This window comes from Primulina huaijiensis, chromosome 1, assembly GCF_012295235.1.
Source record: "Primulina huaijiensis isolate GDHJ02 chromosome 1, ASM1229523v2, whole genome shotgun sequence".
NCBI classification, from domain to species: domain Eukaryota; kingdom Viridiplantae; phylum Streptophyta; class Magnoliopsida; order Lamiales; family Gesneriaceae; genus Primulina; species Primulina huaijiensis.
Genome location: NC_133306.1, coordinates 12,619,779 through 12,633,254, shown reverse-complemented (window position 1 = coordinate 12,633,254; position 13,476 = coordinate 12,619,779).

The following is a 13,476-nucleotide window of genomic DNA, read 5'->3' as shown; positions in this document are numbered from 1 at the left end:
ACTATGGACCTTAGCTTGCTCTTTCAGTAGCTTGCCGAACTCATCGACAACTCTAGAGGAAGAACTATCCTCACCCTCTGAAGCCTTTCTCTTAGGAGGCATACTCCTACAATGTGCTCACATAATACATATCAATAGATAACAATGAATAGATGTAGAAGAAGACATACCCGGACTGTTGAAAGTAGACGAAGTCATATGCATTGGTCCGAAGAACGGTGCTCTGATACCACTAAATGTAACGCTCTGGCCCGATTTCATAAAGTATCAACGGAATTTAAAATTTTCTTTGAAGGGAGGAAGGATTTAAAATACATTACAATATATATAAACAAAAGTTAATACATGATCAATCAATTGATACAACAAAATACAAACTATCATTTTTGTGATCATGTCAAAATACTTGCAAAATAGTCTTCTTCCTTCCCTCTCTTATGCATATGACCCCGGCTCCAATCAACGTCCTGGCCCGTCACTCTTATCTGCATCACATGAATATTTGAAATGAGTATGAAACTCAGCAAGTAGAACTCTTACATAGAAATGTACATATACCATACTCTGTAAAACGTGGCTTTGAAAACATTAAATACCATCAACTCTGAAATATGAATATCATAGAATGAATAATAATAACGATGGTATTTCACTTTTCTCTGTTGGATTGATATCTATATAGTTTCTCTGTCTCTGTGCCTCTATCCCATCGATATGAATCGATAACTCTGAGGGATATAAGCCTATGGTCGTTGATCAACTTATTGCATGCAATCTCTGACTATGTATCTATCAATCCAATAAAACATTTAAACTCTCTCATGGACATTAAATCAAACACTTTGAATACTATCTTTTCTCTTGTATTCCCTTTGACAAGGTTGAGTCATATAATGCCTCTATAATATACAACAAAGTGTAATAATACAAAACATGAATCAAGTGAAGGGAATAGCACATTAAAACCATTGAAACACCATACATATATTATCATATGAGAACAAGAAATGAAATTCCACTTACATCACTTGCAACACTTGCTACTATACTCTTGGTACACAACGTACAACAATAAACCATAAATAGAACCATCAATAACCCAATAAACACAGACCCATAACATTTCATCCATAAAACCAACACCATCAACAAACCCATGATTTCCCCAACACCAAAATCCAACAATAAACTATACCACAAGCTTACCTTAGCTTCTTGAACCAACAAGAACCTTGATCTCACTTCAAAAACCCAACAAGATACTTGAATCAAAGGAAGGAAAAGAAAGTAAATGGAACCCTAGCTCTCCCAAAGACTGAAGAATCGAGAATGAGGGGAAAGAATGAGAAAAATGAGACCAACTCATCCATTTAAACACTAAAAACCCGAAAACACGACTTTACTGTTCACTCACCGCGGGTGCGCTACATACCTCACCGCGGGTGCGGTGTGCCTTCGGCACCTCAACCAAATTTCTGAAAATGACGACCGCAGGTGCGCTGTACAAATGACCGCGGGTGCACTGCTCAAATCACCGCGGGTGCGGTCTGGTCTCAGCCAAAACAACTCTATGCAACTGAAATCGAATCGCAACGCTGATACAACACAACTACCATCAACTAATATCAACAATACCACAAAACAATAATAACCAACAATACTATGACCCATAATCACAACTCTTAGCATCTAAATCAAACTTAATCTTAACCAAATAATCCATAAACATACGAAATCTTAAATTATACCGTTCACCAGGCTTGGATATTACATTCTCCTTGGAGCCCTGTAATGAAATAGCATGTAATAATTTTCTGGTGAGATTATGGTCTACGCAAGTGGCCCCTGAACTGAACTGACCGGTAACTGGCGACCGGGTGGTACCAAGCTGAACTGACCGGTAACTGACGACCGGGTGGTACCAAACTGAACTGACCGGTAACTGGCAACCGGGTGAAGTAATAATCCAATGATAGTAAAGTGACCACAAGCAATATCACATAAATCTCAAAATGAATATTTTTCACGTAATATAATTAAATAACATAATTGAATATGAACAATTTCGATTTTCTTGCATTAAAATCATGTACTTGCGATATTTAAAAATACCTATATGGCTTGATTGAAGAGTGAAAGAAGATATAAACATGCCTTGGTTTGTTTTGACAGAAAACAAACGAAATAACGACGCGACGCGGCGGAGACGGAGTGCTCTTCACTTTCTTACTTTTTCTCTCTTAATTCCTTTAAACCTAGCATGCACAATAATTATTATATTAGCGAAAAAAAATCATAAACATGATGCATAATCATTTAAAATATCATAAATTTGTGCTCAGGTCGCTGTCAAGACCAAAAACTCACCCTCGGGTGCGAAATGACCATTTTGTCCCTAGAAACTCGAAAATTATCGTTTCAACCCTGGACCTCTAAAATTGACCCGAAGCTTATCAAACTCCTTAAAATGTCCAAAAACATATTTAAAAGCATTCCTAGACATAAACTCAAGCCAAATTCACAACTTAACCGATTCGTTTTAAAACTTGGACTGGAGTCCCAGTTTTAAACCAAATCGACTCGAAACTCTACCAAATTCTTCCCAACTTTCTACCATATCTTAAACATACTTAAATGCTCCTAAAACCATGTCATTAGCCCCCTAACACACGGCTGAAACTTTCCAAAAATTTCCTAACTCTCGGCCAACCCATTTCCTAAAATCCCATCACAACACATGGCCCCCAAACCATAATTCTTTCGGTCCTCCCTTCTCCAACCACCTGTCCAACCATTATTTCACACCATTAGGCACCTAATGACTCCATCTAAACTAAGCTAAAGCCAAACAAAAGCTTTTGCACGAACCATGGAATACATCGGCCGAGCCTATCCCATTTCCTCTTGGTCGATCTCCACCTCCCATGGCCGAGCTTCACCCTCAACCAAACATCCATGGCTCACTTCTAAACATCTTACCAGACATTACCAGGACTGCTACATATCTTGGTTCAAGCTTATGCACGGCCGAAACCATTCTACACCGATAGAATCCATTGTCGAACCAAAAGAACACAAAGACCGAGAACCACACTTACACAATGTTGTGATGATCTCGTTTCCAGCCTGCCATTCCACTCCCTTCGGTGACAACAGCCCTCAACCACACCCTACAGCAGACCCCTTACACAACTGAAACAACAAACGTGAGTGACAAACCACAAGAATGCAAGAAACATTTGAGAAATCATAACCCATGAGCACTCACGCTTGGATCGGAAAATTCACCAACAAATATACATATTACAGCAAGTATATGGCGTATATGATGAGTAAAGGATGATACTATGAGTACCTTTGCTGATTGAAGAGCAAGAACGAGGTTAGGGAACCCGAGAGAACTTTTTTCCTTTACAAGTATGATTGAAAATCAAGGCCACCAGCTGGTTTTAATTCTGAAACTGAGGATAAGGGAATTTGAATAGGGATGTCTTCTGTTGGGAAGGTGATAACGAGTGTAGGGTCAATATGTAATATTTAAATAGTTATCTATTAGTTTAATGAGCTCTTAATTTAAATTAAAAGGAATTAAAAGATTTTTAAGTCTGATAAATTTAAAAATAGGTCCATTAAATCTAAACATACTCCCGAAAAATATTTTGTGTTGGAAAGTTTTTGAAAACATTAACCGAACCGTCAAAAAGTCCCTCGATTCGATAAAATTTACGTACCGTAAAAAATAAAACCATGTGGTTAAAAATACCCAATAAATCCCAATTCTTAAAAAATACCTTTAAAACATCTTATATTAATTAATAAAAATTAATCGTGTAGTAAAAATAATTTTCCTGAAAAATTCTCCGGTCTCCGATCCTCGTTCGAGCGTGAAATGCATCTATAAATCCTAATGCATGAACTGATAAAATTCATGAAATAAATCCCTATCATGCAAGAATTATGCCTAAAATGCATGAAAATAATTAAACACAAATTAATAAAATAAACATGCATTTTATGCTTTAAAAGAATTTAATAAAATACCAAAGAAATTTAATAACTTGCATGCATGCCAACATTTTAAATTATATTTACTAACATGCTAAATTACCACTTCTTAAATAAGTCTTTATTAACTTATCTCAATACTCCATCTCCAGTCCGGCCTCACTTATTTAACTGAAAAGGTGACAATTAAATTACTACGTAAAATAAATAAATTTAAAGAAAAGAATTTAAATACTCATGCAATAAAAATATATTTTTATTTAAATACTAGAAATTATGCATGGCTTATATGCAGTTCAAGTTACGGGTTCTACAAATGTGATCATAGTTTCCAATAGTTAAAAACAAAATTGACATCAGCACCGGTCCTTGCGATACCAGAAAGACCAGGAGATTTTGTGGCATACAGTGATGCTTCGAAACAAGGTTTAGGAGCAGTTTTAATCCAGCATGGGAAGGTGATTGCTTATTGCTTAAGACAATTGAAAGAATATGAAAAGAACTATCCCATACATGACTTAGAACTGGCAGCAGTGGTATTTGCATTGAAAATATGGCGCCATTATCTTTATGCTGAACGGTGTGAAATATACACGGACCATAAGAGTTTGAAATATTTCTTCACGCAAAAAAAACTGAATATGCGACAACGACGTTGGTTGGAATTATTGAAAGATTATGATTGTGTTATTAATTATCATTCACGTAAAGCCAATGTTGTTGTAGATGCGTTAAGTCGAAAATCCAGTTCTATCTCCGCAATGCAAGTACAAGAACAAATTTTTTGGGATTTACAGAACTTGAAGATTGATGTTATTCCAAAGGGAGCTGCAATCCAGTTGTCATCTCTCATTGTTCGACCAACACTTGCAGACAGTATCAAGGCCGAACAAGGTGTAGATACTGAATTACAACAACTGAAACAACGAGATGAAGAAAAAAAACTTTGAACTTTGAATTGAATGGGGAAGGAATGTGGACTTATGGAGGTAGATTGTGTGTGTCGAAACAAGGAACAATGAGAACCGATATTCTTATTGATGCACATGCTATGCGCTACTCGATCCATCCAGGTGGCACCAAAATGTACAAAGATTTGAAACCAATATTTTGGTGGCCAGGTATGAAAAAGGACATTGCGCAATTTTTTGCACAATGTCTAACTTGTCAACAGGTCAAAACAGAACATCAAAGACCAGCAGGACTCTTGAAACCATTGCCTATTCCTGAATGGAAATGGGAACACATTACAATGGATTTCATCCTTGGTTTTCCAAGAACACAAAGAAGATTCAATGCTATATGGGTTATTGTGGATCGACTTACGAAATCAGCTCACTTTCTTCCGGTAAAAACCACATACACGATGAATCAATATGCTGAAGAATACATCAAAGAGATAGTGAGGCTTCATGGCATCCCCGTGTCCATTGTATCTGATAGAGATCCAAAATTTACATCGGCATTTTGGAAAAGTTTACATTATGCTATGGGTACTTGTTTGGCATTCAGTACAGCATTCCACCCTCAAACTGATGGACAATCAGAACGAGTGAATCCGATATTGGAAGATATATTGAGGGCATGTACTATTGACTTCCCAGATAGTTGGGACAGTAAACTACCGTTGGCTGAGTTTACATATAACAATAGTTATCAGTCAAGTATTGGAATGGCACCATATACTGCATTATATGGTAGAAAATGTCGCTCTCCGGTACATTGGGATGAAGTAGAGAAATAAAATTATTAGGCCCTGAATTGGTACAACAGACACCTGAATTGGTAACTAAGATCAGAGAAAGAATGCACACTGCCCAAAGCCAACAGAAAAGCTATGCTGATGTGCGACTTCGTCGATTGGAATTTCAGGTTGGTGACCATGTATTTGTAAAGATGTCACCATTGAAGGGCATTTTCCGTTTTGTAAGAAGGGAAAATTGAGTCCAAGATATATCGGTCCATTTGAAACTTGGAAAGAATAAGAGGCAGGGCCTACCGAGTTCCTTTACCACCAAACTTATCAAATTTTCATAACGTTTTTCATGTTTCCTTGCTATGGAAATATTTGACCAATCCTTCTCACGTTCTTCATTACGAACCATTGGAGCTTGCATCGAATCTCTCGTATGAAGAACGGCCAGTCCAAATCCTCGACAAGAAATCAAAAGTGTTACGAGGCAAGGAAATACCCTTGTTAAAATTGTTATGGCGTAATCATGCAATTGAAGAAGCAACTTGGGAGCAAGAAGACGAGATTCAACAGAGATATCCTGACTATATGGTATGTAAAATTTCGAGGACAAAAGTCTTGGAAGGAGGGGAGAATTGTAATGCCCAGTTACTCGTACAAATGATTATAATGCATTTATGTCGTTTATTATGTAGTTATTTAGCTCATTAGATTTCATGTAATGATTGAGGTATCAATATTGAGATTGAACATGATTTTCATATTTTCCATGGTGTATTGAGAATGAATATGTGTTAAAATAGTGATAGTAAGAGGTGTAGGTAAAAGTAGTGTAATGAAGTTAGTAGGAAATGAGATGAAAATATGGTAGTTCTTACGAGTTTTAACATCATGATTTGAATATTGATCCAAATTGTGTGAGGCCATAACCATTAAAAAGCTAAGATATAATGTTACAACTTTTATGTTTTGGGTTTTGTCCGAATCATTGTGGAAGACAAGCCAAAAGAGCCCCGAAATGTGTCGTGTATACCGTCATTCCTTCACTGACACATGTTGGGAGAATGGACATAACATTTTACTCTGATATCCAAATGACCTAAAACCAATTGGAGATTCAAGCCAGGATAGGGCTACAACTTTCGTGTTTACCACTTTTCCAGATTATGAACGGAAGAGCCATTTCTGGAGCGATCTTTGATGTGGCTGTGCGCAGAGCGGCGCCCGAGCGATAAGAAATGACCGCCCGAGCGCCACTAGTTCTGGATTTTTGGTTTTGGACAGAATGTTCCACACTCGAGTGGTAGAAAATGACTGCCCGAGCACCGCCTTGTATATAAAAAGATAAGTTTCGACTTCCTTGAACCATTTTCACTATTCCTTCATTCCTTTATCAGCAAGACTCGAGAGAAACCAAGGAAACTTCTTTTAAAAGCTCCCTTCTTCATTTTCTTTTATTAGTTTGAAGTTAAAAGTTAGTTCTCCATCACAAGAACCTTATAAGGGTGTAAGTTTTCTTCTCTTTTAATTGTTCCACATGTATAAGGGTAACTTTCACCTTGTATAGAAATAGTAACTGAACTATTTGTTTATTGACAGCATAGGACTGTTAAACATCATCTCAAACAAGTATTCATACGCTTGGACTGTAAGTTGGCATGTTCTTGAACTAATACATGAGTAATATTATGATTTCAAATGCTTCCCATTGATTATTGCTATATGTACATTGTTAGAATCTTATTGATGAAAATATAGCACCATATTCCATTGTAATGTATTAAATATGTAAGAAACTCATGAATTTTGATGTTGGGTGCTATGTTATGAACATGAAAAGAAAAGGATTGATTTTTACATGATATAGAGCTTGTTGACATCATGGGTGGTTTTAAGTCCACCAAACCTATTGGACAACATATGTTCATGGGACGTGGGGTTGCCAAAGGTTGCTCTCTGACGTCCAACACGGTAGTAGCTATAAAAAAAAGCAAGCACGCTAGTACTAGTCAACTAATGAGGCTCAAGTACAAAAATTAACATGAATATATGCTATGAGATGACATGGTTTAAAGAATCATTGTTATCACGACATGATATGTATGTTCTTTCTACGCATATTGATACGTACAAGTGCCAACTTATTGAGTTTTATAAACTCATGTAGCTCATGTATTACTGGATCAGGTAGTGAAGAGACATAGGTTGTCGGTTCGCCAATGAATGCTTGTGACATGCTCTACCTCGACAAGAACCGGGACTTCTTATTGTATAGCTTCCGCATATGTAGTACAATGGATTTTATGTTAGGGTTTGAACAAGTTTCACACTGTTTATGACTATATGTATAACAATATGGCGTATGGTTGTGTATGAAAATATAGTTGATGTTGTATATATGGTATTGCTTGGGTTTGTAGTTTAAACAAAAATGTATGGACATCATGCCAAAATTTTTATAAACCGTCAAATTGATGCCCCTGGTTTGAATTGCTTCATAATATAGTTAAATCATTCTAATCTTTTTTTGATTATGGTAATTATGTTAAGTATAGAGTAAGGGTGTGACAGTTAGAATGTAGTGGAATATACTTTTCAAATAGGAATTTCATCGTTCAAGCACAAACATTACGGAAAATCAGCTACTTTGAGCTATATGTACCACATCTTGTAAGAGGTCTGTCGAAGATATTTAATCCCTTCTTGCTAGTTCAGTAGAAATTGTTTAACTCTATTCAAAGGGGCAGCTTAAACTGATAACCATCTTTCGGCTAACCTAGCATCCTCCGTCCATCAAGACAGAGGCTTAGATTAAGACAAAGAAGCAGCTTTGGTTACTAGAAAAAAAGACTTTTACCATATCCTATTGAAGTCCTATTACTGATATGCATGGTATTACAGTGAGTACTCCTAATATTGAAAGAAATCCAATACGTCATACAGTAGGAATAGTAAGAATAGAACATCACTCTATGTCCCACCCTCTTTAGGTGAGTGCTTTCTAGCAATAGATAAATATATATAGTGGGTTTACCCTTCTTTTTGAATAGAAGATTGGGTTGATCTGATCCTGTCCTGATCTTTTCAAAAAATAAAGGAAATGTCAAAGAAAGAAACCCTTCCCTAATATAAGAATAATAGACAACTGACAATTCGACGATCGAGCTCTTTTCTCAGACCATGACCTTGCTTGTTTGAGCTCAGTTGATAAACCAGCGGCTCACGGAACCACATGAACGCATTGCATTGCCCATCACCCAGCACATTGATCAGGACACATAAACTAAAGTGGCTTTTGAACGAGACCTACCAGTTTAGGAGAAGTCACTACTAAAATAAAATGGGTGTACCCGGAATGGGGTTTCGATCTTTCAATGGATCTGCTACTCGATGTCGATCAACTGGCTTTGGATCTGTCTCTACATCTGGAATATCTCTAATAGGATATGGAACTCCATATTGATCTGAAACTTGACTTGAAGGAGTGCTCCACAGGTTCAAATGATACTGCTTCTAGCCAACATCGGCTATGGATCACGCCCATCATTATGAGGGCATCTCGGTATGGGGTTGGTGAAAGGAGATCGATTAAGGTGCCCGAATGCGCAACGGAAGTTTCAAAATTTGTTTTTCAAGGCAAAAATCTAGCACCTCATGTACTGGTGTGTAGGAAATACAAAACACGAAAATATGTCATACATAGTGTGTTAAGAATATTACCTATCAATCTGAAAGATTGATGTTATGGCTCCAACTAAGGTATAAACACCTTAGCTCTTGATTGGCAAGATAATCTCCAAGCTCTCCTTGCTTCAAAATTAGGCCTAGAACTTGCAAGCTAGAACCCCACTTATTTTGCACTAGAAAAATAAGAGGATTTTTCAATGAGAAGTATTTTCTTTCCTCAACAATTGAAGAAGAAAAATGAGAGAAAAATGAAGGAGAATTGGTGATGGAATTTCGGCCAAGGCTAGGTAACGGGGGAGAAGGAAGAGTAGTCTTGGTTGTGTAAAAAGCTAAAACCACTTTTAGCATGCCAAGCCTTGGAGATTGAAAAAGTAATCTCCAACCCTTCACCTCCCATGCATGCAATTTTATTTTGTTTTTAACAATTAAAAACCCATGAACTTAATTTAATTATCTCAAACAAATTTGAGACTAATTAAACATTACTTGAATTTACTCAAGCCTACTAGTTAAATAATTATTCCAATTGGACTCTACAAGTGCCTATGTAATTTAATTAATTCAACACTTGAATTAATTTAATTTAGTCCATAATAATGTTTATGAACATCAATATTTTCAAATGCATTATTTATTTAGCCAACTTTTAATTTAGGAACACTTCCACAAATTAAAAGTTACATTTCCCTCATAGAAGTCATACTTCTACTTTTCCTTACGTTTATAAACTCCTTTATAAGTTGTAACCCTCTGACCCGATTTCATAAAATAACAGCGGAATTTAAAATTTTTCTTAAAGAAAAGAAGGTTTAAAATACATTTCCATATAGTCAAAAGTATACACATGATCAATCAAATGATACAACAAAAAAAAAACAAAATATCATTTTTCTGATCATGTCCAAAATGCTACCAAAAAATCTTTCCTTCCTCCATCTCTATATGCATATGACTCCGGCCTCAATCAACGTCCCGCCTCATCGCTCTTATCTGCATCACATGAAATAACTTAAATGAGTATAAAACTCAGCAAGTGGAACTCTTACATGTCAATGTACATATCACACTCTGAAAACATGACTTTGAAAACATTAAATACCATCAACTCTGAAATGTGGATATCATAGAATGAATAACAATAACGATGGTATTTCTCTTTTCTCTGTTGGATTGATATCTATATAGTAACTCTGTCTCTGTACCTATATCCCATCGATATACATAGATAAATCTGAGGGATATAAGCCTATGGTCGTTGATCAACTAATTTCATGCAATCTCTGACTATGTATCTATCAATCCAATAAAACATTTGAATTCTCTCTTTGGCATTAAAACAAACACTTTGAAGACTCTATTTTCTTTTGTATTCCCTTTAACATAATTGAGACATAAGAATGTCTCTAATATACAACAAGGTGTATTAATACATAGCATGAATCAAATGGAAGGGAATAACACTTTAAAACCATTGAAACACAATACATATATTATCATGTGAGCACAAGGAAATGAATTCCACTTACAACACTTGGAACCTTGAATCTATACCCTTGGTACACAACCTACAACAATAAACCATAATTTGCACCATCAATAACCCAATAATCACAAACTCATACCATTAAATCCATAAAACCAACACCATCAACAAACCCATGATTTCTCCCAACACCAAAACCAAGAATAAACTATACCACAAGCTTACCTTAGCTCCTTGAACCCACAAGAACCTTGATCACATTTCAATAATCCAACAAGTAGCTTGAATCAAAGAAAGGAAATGAAACCCTAACCACCCCTTGAGAGAAAGAACCGAGAAAATGGGAGAAGAAATGAGAAAAATGAACCAACTCTTGCATTATATCACTTAAATCTCGAAAACACGCTTCTACTGTTCATGCACTGCGGGTGCGCTACATACCTCACTGCGAGTGCGGTGTGCCTTCGGCACCTCAACCAAATTTCTGAAATCGACGACCGCGGGGGCGGTACCTATCCCACTGCGGCTGCGGTGTCTCTTCGGCAATTCCACAAATTCTGCAATAAAGGCCGCGGGGGCGCTGCACAAATCACCGCGGGTGCGGTCTGCTCTCGGCCAAAACAACTCTATGCAACAAAAATCGAATCGCAACGCTGATACAACACAACTACCCATCAACTAATATCAACAATACCACAAAACAATAATAACCAACAATACTATGACCCATAATCACAACTCTTAACATCTAAATCAAACTTAATCCATAAACATACGAAATCTTAAATTGTACCGTTCACCAAGCTTGGATACTATAATCTCCCCTCCTTAGAGGAAATTTCGTCCTCGAAATTGACGTCACTGCACAAACAACTCAGGATACTTCTCTTTCATCTCATCCTCTGGTTCCCACATGGCTTCTTCAATCAGATGATTACTCCAAAGGACTTTAACAATGCCGATCTCTTTGTTCCTCAACACTTTAACTTTGCGATCTAGAATCTGGACCGGAATCTCTTGGTACGTCAAATTCGGCGTCAAATACAATGGCTCATGGCGAAGAACATGGGAAGGATTCGCAATATATTTCCTGAGCATAGAGACGTGAAAAACATTATGAACTCTGTCAAGATCTGGCGGTAGGGCTAACCTGTAAGCTCGATCACCAATTCTATCCAAGATCTCAAATGGGCCAATAAATCTCGGACTCAACTTTCTCTTCTTGCCAAACCGCATCACACCCTTAAGAGGTGCTATCTTCAAGAACACATGATCGCCAACCTCAAACTGCAATGGCCTACGACGCACATCGGCATAACTCTTCTGTCTCGACTGCGCTGTCTTCATTTTCTCTCGGATAACAGCAACAACATCAGCAGTCTGTTGGACTAACTCTGGACCCAGCATCTTCCTCTCACCAATTTCATCCCAATACAAGGGAGATCTACACTTCCTACCATAAAGTGCTTCATACGGTGCCATGCCAATTGTCGCTTGGTAGCTATTGTTATACGTGAACTCAACAAGAGGCAATTTAGAATTCCAGCTACCAGGATAATCGATAGTACAAGCTCTGAGCATATCCTCTAAAATCTGAATAACTCTCTCTGATTGACCATCGCTCTGGGGGTGATATGCTGTACTAAATGCTAACCGTGTACCCATAGCTCTGTGCAAACTCTTCCAAAACTCTGAAGTAAATCTAGGATCACGATCAGACACGATCGACACAGGAACACCATGAAGTCTAACAATCTCTGCTATGTACTCTTCGGCATACTGGTTCATGGAATATGTCGTCTTGACTGGAAGAAAATGCGCTGACTTGGTCAATCGATCAACAATAACCCAAATAGAGTTAAAACCTTTCTGCGTTCTGGGAAGACCAGTCACGAAATCCATCGTAATGTGCTCCCATTTCCATTGAGGAATCGGCAATGATAACAATGTCCCAGCAGGTCTCTGGTGCTCGATCTTCACCTGCTGACAAGTTAGGCACTGAGAAATAAACATGGCAATATCTTTCTTCATACCTGGCCACCAATAGAGTCTACGAAGATCCTGATACATCTTAGTGCTGCCTGGATGTATCGAGTATGGCGCTGTATGTGCCTCTGTCAAGACGTCTCGCCGAATATCATCACCAGCAGGAATGCAAATACGGCCTCTAAACGTCACCAAACCATCTCTATTCGTCGCGAACTCTGAATTACCTCTCTCCTCTGCTCTAGCTCTCAACTCTAACAACTGAACATCAATAGCCTGCTCTCTACGGATCCTGTCCGTCAATGTAGCCCGAATAACCAACGCTGAAAAACGAGCAATGGTTCCAGGAACCACCAAAGCTATCTCCTCTCGCTGCAAATCTAACAACAACGGCTGCTGAATCATAGAACTTAAAGAAGAACTCGACTTACGGCTCAATGCATCCGCTACAACATTCGCCTTCCCTGGGTGGTAACTAATAGTCACATCATAGTCTTTGACAAGCTCTAACCACCGTCTCTGTCGCATATTAAGTTCTTTCTGTGAAAACAAATACTTTAAACTCTTGTGGTCTGTGAAAATTTCACACTTTTCGCCATACAAATAATGTCTCCAGATTTTC